Raw genomic sequence first — 12,002 nt, forward strand, 5'->3', positions numbered from 1 at the left:
CCGGAAGGGGGGGTTGCACATTCAACTGCAATCCACTTGAAAGGATTATACACGAAGGTAATGCCAAGGACACCAAATAAATATTTTGCACTGCTGAGAATTTTCCCAATTTGCCAGACAAATCATGTTTGTGCTGTTTGGCAAATAATGAAATTGAGTGCCACGGTTCGTGGTACAAATTCCAGCTTACCAACGTAAAATGATTGTAGTTGCTGGCTTAAATCGCTAGGCAGAAAGATAATGTTGGATTCAGATGTATTTTGGCACTGGTTGATCCTGTCTAATGCCGTATGTTGGTTTCAGTTTGTATTGTTTTTAACCTGTAGTGATCCACTTCTGTTTTACCTATGGATAGTCACAATTGAATTTCCAAAAACCTATGTGCCACAACCCGAGTAAAAACCATTTGTAACTGGTCAGTTAGAATTTTAAACATGAATAATATTCTTCAATGTGGCCCATTATGTCCCATATGTGTTGGAGGAAGGGAAAAACGTTTTTACAGGCATTTGAGTAAATAGTTACAGTGGCACAAAAGGTACTGTTGCATTAAATAGTTACAGCAGCACAAAAGGTGCTGTTGGAGGCCAACTTGTGTAGGGCAGCCATTCAAATGCAAATTAAACTATCCTGAATTGCATTATGGGAAACAAACAACATTAAATGCTGCAGCCCTGAGATCTGTTTTTGCGATTGGCTAGCATTATTGATACTCCTGATACAGACAGCAGCATGAACATCTAAGTCTTCAGTTGTCAAAGGCTGGACCTGGGGTAAGGAGGACAACCTTCATTTTCTCAACTAGGGGCTCAAATACGAGTTGGGCGGAACAGAATTCCTGTATGGAATTCCACATCACGCCATGGGTTCCTGTACCAGGATTTAGTAGGTGCAGAAACAACTGACCCAATTTTGGAGGCCAGTAATTCCAACCAGTAAAATTGTGGTGCAGAAAAGGATGCATTGTGGTCTGGTCTGTTTTCCAGCACCTACTCCAATCTCAGCAATGGCTTGGGAATGACAATGCCAGATGACAAAATTCCCTTTCCTTCTCCACCCTTGCCGACCCTCTGCATCAGCTCATACCCTCTCACATTTGCCACCTCCTGAAAGCTGATGGCAAATGTGAACATTAACAGCTTGTATATTTTATTCATTTTACAGCTCTCTGCCAGTTTGGCCCAAGCACAAACCATGCAATCCACCGTGTTTATTTCTTTCCGGGGCCGCTGTTACACCTCCGTTATAATTGAGAAAAGCGTGAATGGGGATGCCAAGTCTCTCGCTTTACCATAACGTAAAATTTGTGCGGTTGTGGTACAAGTCATTTCCATGTTGTGCTTGTGGAACCAGATACCACGCCACAAAGTTAGGTGCTGCAAAAACATCACTTTACGTGGGAGCTAGAGTTATTGGCAGCTCATCCTTGGTTGTTTCCTTGTCTATTGGGCATGGCTTACAGGGCATGAACTTCTCCCAACATGTGCACCAGCCCCCCCATACCAAGGGGCATACTCTCGATCAAGTCTGGACCTCTAACTTAGAAATCACATCACTTTTAGTTTTCCCCTGCACATGGTGGGACCACCATTGTATCTCTTTTACCACAGCCTATACTCCCCCTACACCGTCGCCCCCTATTAGCAAACTCCTTGCCAGAAATTGGAAACGAGCTAATCTGGACGAGTTCCACACAATTTTAACAGCCACCCCCCCTTCAGAACAGGCCTCTATCTCACTTCAAGCCTCCAACCTTGACTACTGGCTAGAAGTGGCCAGTGACAAGGTAGCTCCTTTGAAAAAAATTTCATTTAAACGCCCCCATGACGCCCAACGCTGGTTCTCTGATGCCTTAAAAAAAGAAAAACTAGCACTTAGGCAGGCAGAATGCCGTTGGCGCAGAGCCTATGCACCTGAGGAGAGAGCGACTTATGTCACCTTACTAAAAAACCATAAAGATTCCATTCTCCAGGCCAAATCTGTCTACTTCTCCCAAAAAATCACGAATTCTTCCACGAAGGTCAACGACATCTTCGCGATCGTCAATGAGCTTGCTCAACCTGATAGGGTTACTCAAAAATCTGTGCCCTCACAAACATTATGTGATTCATTAAATTCATTCTTTATAGACAAAATAACCCTTATTAAGAACAATATCCCTACCCCCACTTCCCCTTCCACTCTTCCCGCCACTTGTAAAAACCCTTTCACGTTCGATCAAATTCCCCTAATCTCTAGAGAAGAATTCCTGACCCTACTAAACAGAGTGGGATCTGGCTCCCCCAATGATCGTTGTCCCTCGCACATCCTGGAAGAGGCCTTCATTACCTGCCCTGACCTGCCTCTCTTACTTCTTAATAACTCCCTTAAAACAGGCGTTGTCCGGGACATCTTTAAATGCGCCGTAGTCGTTCCCATACTAAAAAAACCCAACGCAGACCCCTCGGTGCTTAGCAACTTTCGTCCCATCTCTCTGCTCCCTTACCTTAGCAAAATCCTAGAGGCTCACGTTACGAACTGCATCCGCTCATTTATTGAGCATTTCCAGTTCCTTGATCCCCGGCAAGCGGGTTTCAGGCCTGCTCACTCCACAGAATCGGTCATCCTGGCAGTAATAGATGAGCTCAGGAATGGAGCTGACAAAAACATCACCCAGGCCCTGCTGCTTTTAGATCACTCAGTGGCTTTTGACATGGTCGATCATGAACTTCTGATCGACCGTGTCAGCAACGCCAGCATCCAAGGCATGGCTCTAAAGTAGATCATCTCCTTCCTCGATGGTCGCTCCCAGGCAGTCCGCTTGGATAACTTTTCGGCGGAAAAAACTCCACTGACCTGTGGGGTTCCCTAGGGTTTTGCCCTATCACCCCTGCTTTTCAACTTGTACATGCAACCTCTGATTGTATCCTTACGCAACGGTCCTGCCACAACCTTCAACTATGCTGATGACCTTCAGTTGGTCTTCAACATAGATTCCTCCAATACATCCATTAGTAACTTTCAAACCACTATGATTCTCATTAGTGTATGGATGTATCACATCCAACTAAAACTCAACCCCGATGAAACCGAGCTGGTTTTAACCGGAGGCTCCACCAACCCCTGGAGTCCCAGTTTATGGCCATTATCACTAGGCACCCCTTCTCACCCAGTAAACTCTGCAAAGAGCCTTAGAGTTATCATCTGTTGCGATATGTCCCTAAAGCCCCAAATCAATGCAGTGGTCTCTTCCTGCTTCTTCCACCTCCGCAGAATCCGTAAAATCTGTGGATTCTTGACCAAAGAAGCCCTCACTCTTGCTATTTTGGCCCTTGTTACCTCCTGCATTGACTACGCGAATGCTCTCTATGCTGGCATCCCAGCTTACCATCTCCAGCCCCTGCAACTTGTGCAGAATCAGGCAGCTAGGCTCATCTTCCGCCAACCTAAGCACCAACACGTTAGTCCTCTGATGCGGAGCCTGCATTGGCTTCCGGTAGCCAAACGCTGTGTTTTTAAATTAGGCTGTCCATCTTCAAAGCCCTTGCTGGCCCGGCCCCTGCTTTCATCTCTTCCCGGATTCAACATTATACCCCGTCACGTGAACTCAGGTCCGCTCACCTTCACCTGCTCACCATTCCCACTTTCAGACGGAAAAAACATGGAGGTCTGAGGTTTTTATTTGTAGCCCCCCGTCTCTGGAACTCTCTTCCCAATGACCTGAGACTGGTAACATGTTACACCAAATTTAGACCTCTTCTGAAAACTCTTCTGTTCTCACAAGCCTACGAATACCATTCCTAGACTCTCACTGCCACAGTTCTTCTCTCAGCGCCATGAAACCGCTTGGTGAAAGTGCGCTTAAGAAATACTTTTAACATAACATAACATAACATATTGGCCAAGAGGGTCTTCAATCGATCAAAGAACTTACAGTTTAATGGAACTGGAATGTTTTAAAATGAGTATATTAACTTCAGTAGTACTACCATTTTCACCAATGCTATTTGCCGAACCCCTGATGATGAGACTGTGTTCCATCTTTCAATCTTTCAATCTGCTTTGCTATGTTCTCCATAGAGTTGCCATAGTTATCTCTTATAATGAGTTTCATGTCAAAGTGATATTGTAGGCCCAACTATTTGACAGGTGAATCTTGACATTTTATTTGGAAAGTCAGGGTGGGCTGCATTATGATTCTTTTGAGTGGCATCTTTACTCTCTGGCTCCTGTTTTCCTTTCTGTACTGCCCCACCATAAACCCCACTGAGCATGCCTTAACTTCTTACAACAAAGGTGGCTGCAATCTTGCTCATCCCTGAGCAGTAATGAAGCAGCCGAGGTCAATGGTTTTGCGGTTAAGCCAGATATGTCCATAGTGCTCAACCCACGTCATCTCTGTATGGACTGGTATTTCATAAACTGGTGCAATGTTAAGCCGTGGATGTCAGCTGTACGATCAGGATCAGTGAAGGATTCTGAAAAGAGGCCACGCGCTCACGCAGAGAGCTGAGCAGCCGTATTGCAAGCCACGCTCCCTCGCTCACTGCACTTTTAAACATATGCATATTTTTAGTAAGTGTAGGTTTAATGAGTGCGTAAACAGCTACTTGAGTGTGGAAGTAAATAAGTCAATTGATCCCTATACTTAAATGTAGAAAACAGTTTCGACCTACAGGCAAGAAAGTTGAGAGGTGATACACCCATAACTTGACATGGTATGCTTCATAATAGGCAACCTCTCATGATGATGTAATCAGGATGTACTTGGGTGATTTTCCCCCTTGACTCTCCCTGTGGGGATCACATGAATGTTTAAATGTACACGTTCACTAACCTTATGAACGTGAATTGTATGCCATTTTAGGTCGAGCTTTCGAGACCTTTTGAATATACTTTAGTATATACTTCTTTGTGGGCTTAAAGCACAACCACTGCTTTTCATTTGTTTTTTTTAAGTGTCCTTAAAAAATCCTTGCTAACTAGTGGTCAATCCTTCCTCTTTGTTCCTCCTTTTCATCAGCTGTTTACTCCCACAGAGCAGCACCCTAGTACTTGTACCCTTCCGCCTGTTTCATTGTAGTATCTGTTTAGGGACAACTTTTCCCTTTCTATAAGACCATTTGACCCGAGGACTCTATGTTTTCAGTCACTCCAGGCCAATTTCTGTAAACAGGGCGGTAAATTATCTTCATCTATCAATAAATATGCTGTGCATTCAAAGACTGGGGTCAAATGTTGGAGGCTGTTTTCCGAGGGTGACTGTTTCTGCCCCTTCCCCCAGCCACCACGCAAAGAGAATTGTGACCACAACTATTTCCAGTTACACGCTGCCAACGCGTAGAGAAAATAGCTAATGTTACGATGTTTTATGAATATTGCCTCAATTTAAGAAGGCAGCCGCACGTCATGACATCATTAATGTCATGACAAGGCTGTCATGTTGTTTCCAGTAAGTAGGTAGGCCAATTTATTGTTCAGTTAATTAAAGCCATAACAAATTTAGCATAAAAAAGAAAACATTATAAATGTTTTCATAGTTTATAACAGGACTTCATTTTCAGGTCATGCTCTCTTGATCCTTACAGAAATAATGTTTGTATAATCAGGTAATGTTTGTGATTTTAGACAGTAAATTCCATAGGTGTCAGAGGCTGAAGATGAGCAAATGTTGTTCTTTGTCTGGGATATTGTAATAGATAGTTCTAAATTAATTCAATGTGCAAAGTCAACGGGATGAGCACTTGGTTCTTAGTCTGGGACAATATAATACATCTTTCTAAAATGAATTCAATGTGCAAAATCGGCAGGGTGAACACTTTGTCAACCATTAATTTCTACAGAGGCAAATTGATTATATACATTATGTACAATCATTAGATGATTAAGGTGGCTAGAGCTTTAGAGTGCAGGCTTCTTCCTTGCCTTGATATTTAAAGGGAGTTCATCTAAGATGGGTTGATGTGTAAAAGTGAGCAATTAATTATACATTTGTTCACTGAGCTTTAAGGTGCAGGCATCATTCTTACTTTGCTGTACAGTGAGACATTAGTTGAAAGGTGGTTTGAAAAATAAAATGGACAAGTTGGGTATACATTTATTCCTTGAACGGAGACGTAATGAGCCTTTCTTCCAGAACTCTGCACCTTGTGCATTATACATGTAGTGATATGTCTTCTCAGACTTAGTGCTAAAATGAAATGCACTTTCTGTTAAAAGGCAAATAAAATCAGTGCTTCTGTTGGGCTATGGTCTTCAAAGCCTGATCATGAATTCTGAGGTATTTTATCAGTTTGCAGTTCACTTGAGGATCTGAAGGATCAAGCCCTTGTATGATAGCTGCTCTACATGTCCTTATTCCTCTAGCGATGAGGGTTCTTCTTAGTAAAGTGACACATGCTGTATAAGATTGGGGCATATACAGAGTAAGTGAATGAACTCCTCTCTTCTCCTGCTACAAAGTATGCATGCTGTTTGCCCGTTATGCATCCAGCTTGGCTGGTCTGCTGTTGATGGTAATTTTCAAAGGCGAAGTGCCATCTTTTGTTTTTCATGTGAGCTGGTAATGTAAGATTTAAGTAAGGTGCTGGTATAAGGGACTTATAGTTTTTTTTAATGGTTAAATATTTTATTGAATTTACTTCAACATATAACAAGACCATCCGCTCTATGAAAGCGGTGCAGCATAAGTAGCGATAAACCGCAGCAGTAGAGATATAAGAGCGAAACAGGTGGGCCAGGTCAAAAATGAACATATAACAGTAAAGGATTTTTATGCTACCCTCCCCCTCCCCCACCCCATCCCACCGGGAAACCAAACAATGGAGGGTTAGCTGGAATCTCTATGATGTTAGGCAACCTCATACGTCCGATCGGGGTGGATCGGAAAGGCGTAAGAGCCGTAGGTACCTGGGACAGGAAAGTTCACGAAATTCTGCTGTAAGAAGGGATATAAAGGGTTGCTGTAATTCTCTAAAGTCTGATCCTTTACCCGCAGGCATAAGTGTTAACTTCTCCATACCCAGGATGTGTCACAAGCGGTGTAGCCACCCTGTGAAAGTGGGGACTTGGGGAGAACGCCAATGTATCAGTTTATTTTAGAGAGCTGAGCCTATTGCAATGGCAATCAAACGACCCCTTCTAGATTAAAGTGGGTAAGTAAGAGGATTAGGCAGTCCCAGTAAAATATATGCAGGAAATCTTGGATGTTGAGTCTCTAAGTGAATGTCTATCTCATCAAGAATCTGTTTCCAGTATGAATGAACATGTTCAAATTCCCATAAAAAGTGTGTCAGAGTCCCCTTTTTTTCGGCACTCCCTCCAACAATTAGCGCTTTGCCGTTATTCATATTGATGTATCCGTTCAGGTGTATAGTACCAATAAGTAGCAAGTTTTGTCAATGTCTCAGTGAGTCCCGAGTGGTAGGCTGATGTCGGGCCCTGTAGTAGATACCCTCCCACTCCTTATAAGTCAGGGACCTGCCCAGTTCCCGTTCCCAGCGTTCTCGACCAGCATTATAAGTATGTTTATCCTTCGTTAACATCATCTTATAAAGGTCAGAAATCCGTTTTTGTCAGAAGTACGAGTTATAAGCCATTTTTCATAGGTGGTCAAAAAGCATTGTGCTTCAGGTTTAATCTGTGGATGTAGGGCCCGGTGGAGGAGCTGTAAGTATCGCAGACGTTCAGCTTCTGCAAGGCCATATTCGGCTTTGAGCTGTGGGAAAAACATCATCCCATCCAGGTCAAAGAGATGACCCAATGAACGGCATGCAGCTGGCCTCCAAGCTGTGAATGCCTTTGCCTCCATACCCGGTTGAAAATCTGGGTTATCGAATAATGGGGTGAGAGGGGAGGGGAAGGTGGTTAAATTATACTTGAGGTTAGTGCGATCCCAGGCTTCCAGGGTCAGGCGGGTGATATGGGATGCGTAAAGTTTGGTGGTCTATGGTGTTTCGGGAGAAATGGTATTCTCTGCAGGGGCGTAGCAGCCACTGCTTGGTCTTGAAACAGCAAACATTTCTCAGATTCTAGGCCATGCCATTCTACTAAGTATCGCAGTTGGGTGGCATAATAATAAAGTTGGATGTCAGGGACTCCCAAACCTCCCTCCTCCGGTGGGAGAATCGCTATGGCGTGCTTAAGCCGGGGTTTTCGGCCTTGCCATATGAATTGTGCTAGCTCAAATTGAATCTGTTTAATCCAGCCAGTGGGTGGAGAAAGAGGCAAAGTCTGGAATAAATATAGGATCTGGGGAAGGATAGTCATTTTAATAGCAGTTATCCTGCTAAGCCAAGAAAGTGGATGGTGTTTCCATTCAGTCAATTATTTTTGAATAAGTGTGCACAGGTTAGCATAATTGGTGTCAACTGTGGACGGGATATCAGGGCCTAATTGTATCCCAAAATATGGGACAGTTTTTGAGGGGCATTGAAGGGAGTGTTCTTCTTGAAGGCTGGTTAAGGTGGGTGGATATAAAGAAAGAATGAGCGCCTCTGATTTGTTCAAGTTAATTTTAAACCCCGAAGCTAATGCAAAACTATTCATCTCAGCAAATAGGATCTCAAGGCTGGAATTGGGTCTGATAGAGAAATCAAAATATCATCTGCGTAGAGGCTTATGGTGTGTATGTCACCCCCAAATTTGATACCGGTTATGAGAGGGTTACGTTTAATCCGCAAAGCAAGGGGCTCCATATATAAGGCAAATAGGAGGGGAGAAAGCGGGCACCCCTGCCTGGTGCCTCTACTAATAGGAAACCGAGAGGATGTGTGCCCATTAACCCTAACAGTGGCTTTAGGAAATCGATAGCAGTTAAGTATCCTGGTCCGCAGTTTCTCAACCATGCCCACCTGCGTAAGAACCTGTTCCAAATATGGCTAATGGACCCTGTCGAAGGCCTTCTCAGCGTCAATTGTAAGCAACATGTACTCTGTGCGTCTGAGAGGCCACCTCAATCAAATGGAGAATTATTTTTGTGTTGTCACTCATTTGGCGTTGTGGGATAGATCCAGCCTGGTCTGGCTCCACCAAGACGGGCATATATGGTGCCAGACGAGAGGCGAGTATGCTAGTGTACAATTTAATATCAATATTAAGAAGAGAAATCATCCGGCATGCCCCACAAGATGTTCTGTCCTTACCGGGTTTGGGAATAACTACTTTGGAGGCCTCAAGCATTTTGTCTGGTATTGCTCCTACCTGCGTGAAAGAGTTGAATAGTTTTGTCAAGAGTGGGGCTAACAGGGGGCAGAATGTCTTATAAAAAGCTGTGGTGTAGCCTTCAGGCCCTGGGGATTTGCCCAATTTAAGATGTGAGATAGCTGCAATGACTTCCTCAGTTCTGATGTCCCTATCTAGATGATCAGCCTGTGCCAGCGTGAGAGAGGGTATGCCTGCCGCTGCTACATAATCAGCGCTACAAGAGGGATCTAAGCGTCCACCAGTGTACAGATGTGCGTCAAAATCACGGAAGGTCTCTGCTATTTCAGAATCCTCCGTAGTTAACTCCCCGCCCGTGCGGATAGCTTGGACACTCTGGTTCTGCCTAGCCTCTCGGAGTTTGTGTGCCAGTAGGCGACCACATTTGTCCCCTCCAGTGTAGGACGAGTGATGCAGCCGAAGGGCTGCGAATTCCGCTCGATCTTGATCTAAGGTTGCCAACTGCTGCCGAGCTGAGCGTAATTGGCGCCAGATCCTATGTGCCCCCGTTCTCTGGTGTATTTGTTCAACTCTTACACCTCTTGAGTGAGGTCCTCTCTCTTGCGACTAAGTTCAACATTTTCCACCGTAGCAATGACAACAACTTCTCCCCGTATGACCGCCTTGAGAGCTGTCCATTGCGCTGACAGAGTAGTGTCATTGTTAGCGTTGTGGGTGAGATACTCTTTGATCGCCTTCTGGACCTGCTGAACTACGGAGGCCTTCTGGAGAAGGGTATCTCACAGGCGCCAATTGCGGGTGAGTTGCTGCATAGGTGGGAGCTTGAACATTGCAAGGACTGGTGCATGGCCTGATAAAGAGGTAGTCATAATCTCAACCTACGTCGCCAGTGCACGCAAAGAAATTGAACAAAGAAAGTAGTCAAGTCTAGCATAGGTTTTATGTGCTCCTGAGTTATAAGTGTATGACCAATTGTGAGGGTGAAACTGTCTCCAGAGGTCTATCAACCCTAGGTCTGCTACCCGGGTAAGCCCGGCCATTGAAAGAGCTATGGCTTGTCCCGCATGCTGGCAGGAACGATCAGCCCTGTTATCAAAAACTAGATTCAGTTCACCCCCCAGGATGAGTCTGCGCTCTGTGGTGGCCATGGCATCAGTGAGGGCATTATGGAGGAAACTTTATTGTCCATCATTTGGAGCATAAATGGATCCCACTATGAGTGACATGCCCCCCACCCTAAATTGGTACGTAAGAAGCCGACCTCTAATCTCAGCTTCCTTCTGTAATACCTTGCCTATAAAGGACCGTGACACTAGGATGGCTACCCCTCCTATTTAGTAGTCCCTGATGAAAACTTTTTTATCAGAAACATTTGAGATTTCAGCCGATGACAGTCTTTGGGAAAGTGGTGCGTTTCCTGCAGGAGGCAGATGTCCACTTTGGTGTTTTCCAGATAGGAAAGAACCGTCCTGTGTTTAATAGGGTTGTTCAGGCCTCTCACATTCAGAGTGAAAATTTTGAGTGTGCTGGGAGGCATCAGGGAAGTGAGACTCAGAAAAAAAGCTACAATGGGAAGTACTACTGCCAGCAGGTAAAGGAAGTAAAAGGTGTGAAAATCCAGGGGAAGACTCTCCATGACGGACAAATAGGGTAGGTGGACGAGGAACACCAAACCCAAAATAAAAGAAAACTCTCAATAAACCATCTCCAACAATTAGCTAGATCATAAAAATATAAAATGAACAATAGTGGGAACACTAGTCCGTCATCGCATGATGACCAGTACATCAACGTAATGGGGTCCATATTGTGGCCAAGTGTGGAGGCACCGCCCCACCCGCCTGAAAATGCATAGTTAGAAAAATCGGGCTCTCCTGCCCCTTCACGAGTCCCCGGGTTGGGTCCCCGCTAGGGCCTCCAGCGTGGTCTCAAGAGCAGCTTGCTGTCCCCTGGCCATTTCTGCATTATCTGGCCGCCTATTTTGCCTCCTTCTGCCCTGCCGCTGCCAACCCGGGGGTGTAGACTCAGGCCCAGAGAGTGTGCTGTGACTATCATCTTCCTCATTAGGTGGGGATATTACCAAAAGGCGACAGGCTTCAGTAAGAGGACGTAATTGCTATCAGCTTGCTGTTGTGACGGAATATATATCTAAAAGGATGGCCCCAGGAGTAAGATGTCCCAATCCGGTGAAGGTGGTCTGTAACGGGGCGAAACTGCCGGCGTCGCTGCAGTGTTACTGACAACAGGTCCTGGAAAAGCACTGGCGTTTGGTCTTTGAATTGAATGGGGTGTATAGATCTCGCCTTGGTGAGAATGGCCTACTTCGTTTAGAAGTCGTAAACACAGACAAGAATGTCTGCCGGCGGCGCGTTGTTCGCTCGAGGAGCACCCACCCTAAGTGCTCTATCTAGTTTAATCTCGGTGTCAGGCAGATTACCCAGGATGGAGTTGAAAAGCTCCCCAGTGAATGTGAATAGGATGCTAGTGGCTTCCGTCTGCCCAACTCCTCGAATGCGAATGTTATGCCTACGGGAGCGATTTTCTAAATCTTCCAAGTGGAGCTGCAGGTCCAGGTGTTGATCGTGCAAACGTACTACTTCCTGTTGAAGATTGGAGAGCTCAGTCACACTGTTATCACCTCGGTCCTCCAGTGTCGCTACTCGCTCTCCAATACTGTCTTTGTCTCGGCGGATATCCTTTATCTCGGCAGTGAGGTCTTTCTTCCCTGTCTGAAGATCTTCTCGGAGATTCTAAGAATGCCTTGGTGATCAGTTCCTCACCTGAGGGGGTCCCCGGGCCCAGCGAAGAGCCACTTGAGGTACCGCTTGCCATGTTGGGTATGGATTGAAAGTGGCCGAAAA

General features: G+C 45.1%; 1 protein-coding gene across 2 annotated transcripts in view; it reads right to left on the bottom strand.

Annotated features, from left to right (window-relative positions):
* Positions 1 to 12,002, bottom strand: part of CAP2 (cyclase associated actin cytoskeleton regulatory protein 2) — a 438,235-nt gene that overhangs the window by 179,011 nt on the left and 247,222 nt on the right. The window lies entirely within an intron of this gene.

The sequence above is a fragment of the Lissotriton vulgaris genome, chromosome 4_1 (genome assembly GCF_964263255.1).
Source record: "Lissotriton vulgaris chromosome 4_1, aLisVul1.2, whole genome shotgun sequence".
NCBI lineage: Eukaryota > Metazoa > Chordata > Amphibia > Caudata > Salamandridae > Lissotriton > Lissotriton vulgaris.